Source organism: Nelumbo nucifera, chromosome 1, assembly GCF_055504915.1.
Source record: "Nelumbo nucifera cultivar China Antique chromosome 1, China Antique-T2T, whole genome shotgun sequence".
Lineage (NCBI taxonomy): Eukaryota > Viridiplantae > Streptophyta > Magnoliopsida > Proteales > Nelumbonaceae > Nelumbo > Nelumbo nucifera.
In genome coordinates this window covers 114,766,047-114,772,046 of record NC_142649.1, presented here as the reverse complement: position 1 = coordinate 114,772,046, position 6,000 = coordinate 114,766,047, and positions in this window count along the sequence as shown.

The window sequence follows — 6,000 nt, the reverse complement described above, 5'->3', positions numbered from 1 at the left end:
TTCCAATAAAGCATATGCCTTTTTTATCAAAAGTCCGCTTGAACGCAAATTTACTTTTTTTTTATTGATGTACTTTTATATCTTATTATCAATGTAAATATGCATTGGAAAATGTGTTTTCACTCATTTGTCAATGCATAAATGTAATGTTGCCAAATACAAGCAAAAGTGAACTAGAGTGCAAATTTACCCTGAATTGGGATTTACACTCCATTTGCATCATTTCCAAACACGACCTTAGTATTTTAAAATGATTACAATGTCCCTAATGCTTTCAAAACCGAGATTCTTTCCATTTTTCCTTGTATTTGTCCATTTAATGTCAAAATCAATGTTTTAAAAATCAACTCAAAACTGAAACCACTTTGGCCACCAATTTCTAGGTGAGCAATTTGACCATCTAGTCTGAACGAGCTGGCTAGTTATAATTTAAAAAAAAATAATTAAAATAAAATGGCCCAAAACTGTTGTCTAGATTGAACAGGTTGACAGTTCGACCATTCAAGTCAACAAATTACTGAGCAAATCAATGTTTCTGGCCAAAGAATTGTTTAGGGGTAAAACAAAACCAGTTGCCTTGCTAGTTCCAGACCAAACAGTCCAACCATCCAGGTCAACAACAGTTAAAAAGCTATGATAAAAATTTTCCACGAGCAAAAGCATTTACTTATAGATAATTTTTAAACTATATATTTTAGCACTCCCAACCACTGTCTAAGTTGTGTTTGGGTGTAAGCACTGTCCATTCTATTATAACCTTATAGATTAGAAAGGTAGAGGATGTTTTGGAAGCAAAACATTGACTGGCTTATTTTATGTTTTGAGTGATGAGAACATTGAAAAGAAAAACATAAGGGCCCAATAATTTGGTTTGTTGTTAGTCAGGTGTCACTACAAACAATTACAAATATAAAGTGAAAGTGAGAGAAAAAAAAGAATTGGGTAAATTGCTAAAACCTCCCTCGAAGTTTCTAACCATTGCAATCACCTCTCCATTTGTTAGTATCCTCTAAAAAGATACATGAAAATGTCCAAAATATCGATGCAGTTATTTTTTATGAAAATGTTTGTTTTCCAAATTTTCTCTTCATATGAATCGCTAGCCCAAACCTTTCCAATCCCTTTTTAAAATTGATTTTTTTTTTCCAAATGTCTTCATATCAATTGCTCAAAGTTAAAGTTGCAACTTTTAAATTCTCAATTTTTTTTTTGTTTTTCCTGTAGATACCAATCTCAATAGAAATTGCTTAGGTATTCTCTATTTTTTTTTTGGACATTTTAGAAAGTTTAGGAAGGCAATTGTAATTACCAAACTTCAGGGTAGGTTTTAGCTATGGCCAAACTTCAATGGAGGTTTCAGCAATTTACCCAAAAGAATAAGAAGAAAAACAAGAAAGAGTCTTATAAATTCAAAGAAATCTCAAATGGGTAAAATGTGAGTTGGACATGAAGTATTAAGATTGACCGAACACAAGGGGTGTGGTTAGAGTTAAATGCACCTAGTCCCATGTATGATCAAGCAAATAAGGCCATGTTTGGTTCAATTCTCATTCTTTCTCATTCTTATCCAAGATGAAATTCTAAAATGGACAAGAATGGGTAAAAATTGGCAGAATGAGAAAATATTGCTATGAACCAAACACTTTTTTCCTAAAAATGAATTCTTTTCAGATTGACAAGTGTCCTATGTTGCTCCTTTTCATTCTTAAAAAAAAATTGTGTCGGTATTCATAAACTGCTAGCCTAGGTTTGCAACAATCAATGTTAATAGTTGGCATAGATGTTTTGTCAAAGTACTTTCGTAAAAGTGCTTTATAAAAGTACTTTCATAAAATTATAAAAGTAATTTTTTAAAAGTGCTTTTATAAAAGTAATTCCATAAAAGTGCTTTTATAAAAGGAACTTTCGTAAAAGTGTTTTTATAAAAGTGCTTTCGTAAATGTACTTCCATAAAAGTTCTTTCGTAAAAATACTTCCATAAAAATGTTTTCATAAAATTACTTTTATAAGTGTTTTCATAAAAGTACTTTTATAAGTGTTTTCATAAAGTGCTTCTATAAAAGTACTTCGTAAAGGTGTTTTTATAAAAGTAATTTTGTAAAAATGATTTTATAAAAGTACTTTCATAAAAGTTTTTATAAAAGCGCTTTTGTAAAAATGTTTTTATAAAAGTGTTTTTATAAAAGTACTTTTGCAAAAGTGCTTTAGTAAAATACTTTTATAAAAGTGCTTTCATAAATGTATTTTTGCAAAAGTGCTTCGTAAAAGTGCTTTTGCAAAAGTAAACACCTATGGCAACAGTTTTGTAGGCAAAGTGCTTTAGTAAAGTACTTTAATGAAAGTACTTTCACAAAAGTGCTTTCATGTAAAAGTGCTTTAGCAAAAGAAAACATTTACGACAACAACTTTGTAGGCAGAGTTTCCTCAAATAATGAAAATGAGCAAGATGAGGCATGATTATTTTTCATGCTACAAGCTACTCAATTTTTGTGATATGGGGCTAATTTTTCATTCTAAAAAGAATGTGGCCCATGACAAGAATTTTGTAATCAAAAACTCTAATGCCATTCATTCTTGCCTTGAATGAGCAAAAATTAAAAGAATGAGGCCCAAAGCATGAACCAAACATGACTTAATTTGCCATTAGTGTTTTCGATCTATGATGGAAATAGCTAGTTAGACTAGGTAACCTATCAAACCGCTAGGAGTGGATTTGAAGCAAGTCATTCATGAATCATTCAAGATCATTTCATGAAAAGTTTATTTCGATTTGCTATGTGTTTGGTATGGCTTCCATTTATTTGATAAAAGGTGCCATGTCATCGCTAAATCAGCATTTGTCCTATCATGTTGATTTGTACACATAATTATTGATAAATTTTGGTCTTGATTTACATGCACACGAACCATTGGGGAAAGCTTCATTTTAACGCTTCCCCCAACGGTTAAGCATTTATTTTTTGTTCCGCTGATGTGGTGCTTAATGGCACCTAGCGACGTCTAGTTGTCAACAAATTCCAGAAAAAGCATTTATCAACCAATTATTCTCGATTTTTAAGACAAATCAAGTACAAAACATTTAATTAATAAATGGAAGCTATACCAAACGCATACTTGGTCTAAATGGAGCTTCAATTAATTTTCAAACCCAACATATGAGTTCCATGGTTAATTGAGCCGAGCTCAAATAGTATGAAGCTCTACTCGTGAAACAATCTCAAATTTATATATTTTTAATAGTTTTTAGTTTAACATTTTTGTACATTTTATGATTTTAAAAATTAAACAAGCAAATTATTTCTAAGTTTGATGAGAGAAAACAATTTTGATGTATTTTATTTTCTGGGTTTTAAATGTTAAACAAGCAAGGCAAGTATTGATTTTGAGCATAGTTGAACTTAAACGTATGAGCTTTTGTGTCAAACAAAATACAATCTAGTATTTCTAACTTGAATTGAGCTCAAGCCCAAACTTGGGATTTATGCTTTTCTATCGAGCTGAGCTCAAATAATCTAATATTTAGCTCAACTTGGATTGCATCCACTCCTACAAGGCTACAAACCAACTGACTTAGTCAACTACTTAAAGACCCAACTAGTTAAGCTATTGAACCATTTGACTTGTGGCCACAAATTAGACATTTATTAGTTTCTCCTTTTAAATTATGGTTCTCATTTGTCACATCTGTTTTTTATTTAATACAATGAATATATAATATTAGAGACATCCATATAAATATGGAATCTAGTTCACTTCCGCTTCATATTTGGCTTGTTTTTTTTGTTTGTGAGAAGTAAAATGATATGATTTCCACTTTCTGAAAGAGAATGGATCATTATTAAACTATTTTATAGAATATTTTACATTTAATTATTTTATCTTAGGAATTTCGACTATGACAACCTTTGAAATTTGAAAAAAAAAAACACTTTAGACCCTAAAGAATCAAAAGGACCATTTTCATCCTCCAATTACAATGGAAAGGCCACTTTAAGAAAAAATAGATGATGTTAAAGACATTGTTGACAAATCCGATAGACAGTGAATAAATTAATAAAAATAGGAAAATTTTTGGTTGATAACATTATTGAGAAAGCCACCTTACCATGACAGTGGAGTAAAATAGTAATTATCCCTTATTTTCTTTTGACCAAAAAGTTAGACATGGGCATGAATGGGTTAATGTGTCCAGCCCAAAAACGTTCTCAACATCATAGGCTGTTGGCCCAACAGCTAAAGTTCTCTAATAAAAATATGCTTACGTGGCATTGCTTAAGTTTGAAAAGGCCACTTATCTTAATTTACTTAATTAATAGTAACTTAATTTACGTAATTGACTTAATCAAATAGTTAATTTACTTAGCTGACTTAATTTACTTATTAGTTTAATTAATTAACTTAATTTCTTTAATTGTTCTATTTACTTAGCTTAATTTACTCAATCAATTCACTTAATTTCATGATTTTAAAATCATCATCGATCTAGACAATCAATTGAACCGTTCAACCCAAAAACTGGTCAACTATCCAATTCTATTTTATGTTAGGCCTGGAATTTTCCAAAAAAATGTTGACTTAGTCAACAAATCATTGATCTAAATAGTTAAACCACTTTTGGTTTTCAAATCATCATTGACCCATATGGTCAGACCGTCTAGCCCAAAAATTGGTCAAGAGACCAACCACCCGATTAAACCATCAACCCATTTGATTCAAACAATGGTTTTGGGCACTTTTTTATTTCAATTACTTTTTATCTTTTAGTTTTTAAATTGCCACAAGGTGATCCATTCAAATTGAAAGATTGAATTATTAAACCAGAAACCGGTGGCCAAAGCCCAAAATGGTTCCATTTTTGGGTCGGTTTTTAAAATCATTTTTATTTGGCTTAATTTATGTATTTAGATTTTATTTAATTAACATAGTTTCTTTAATTAATTTAATTTGCTGATTCAATTGCTTAATTTACGTAGTTGGTTAATCTACTTAATTATCTTAATTATTGTAATTTACTTAATTAACTTTATACCATCATGGATCTTGAGATAATTTACTTAATAAACTTTTTTGAAGTGGTCTTTTTCAAACTTTAGGGTCTAAAGTGGCTTTTTCTAACTTGAGTAGTGACATATAAGAATGCTTTTATTATTTTTTATTATCTAATGGGAAATTGTCTAAAACTCACCATGAGTTCTCAACATTTCTCTTAAACTCACCACAACTTTTCAAAATGTCTAAAACTCACCATGTCAGTAAGTTTTTATTTTTCAAAACTCACCTTTTGTTAGTGCACTGTTAATGCTTCTTAATAAAGGTGTCCATGCCATCATAAATAATATTTTTTATGATCAAATTACCCATGAATGGTGAGTTAGAGGGAAAATGGTCTTTTTCAGCTTTCAATTTTCTTGTTTTTTTTTTACATTTTTAGTGTTTTGTTAAAATTTCCAATGTTTTTTATAGTTTCCGTTTTTTACATTTTTCTATTTTCTACAATATATATATTTTCCTGTATTTTTTGTTATTTATTTGCAATTTTGTGTTTTTTCTATAATTTTTTGTGTTTTTTCTACAATTTTTATTTTCTAATTTTGTTTTTCAATTTCTATAGTTTCTATAATTTGAAAATATTTTTTTATTTTTTTTTGCAATTTCTATAATTTTATATATATTTTTGTAATTTCTATGTTTCTATGCATTTTATATTTGAAGATATTTTTTTGAAAATTTTCCTTTTTCATGTCTAAATATTAAAAAGGTAATATATTAACACCCGTTAATTTATTTTATATATATTATATTTTTCCATGGAGGTTAAAATGGTAATATATTAGCACCCTTTAGTCTATTTAACGTCATGTTAGTGACATGGTGAGTTTTAGACATTTTCGAAAGTTGTGGTGAGTTTAAGAGAAATGCTGAAAACTCATAGTGAGTTTTAGACAATTTCCCTTATTTAATTGACCTGTCAACAACATCTCTAACATCGTTTGTTTTCCC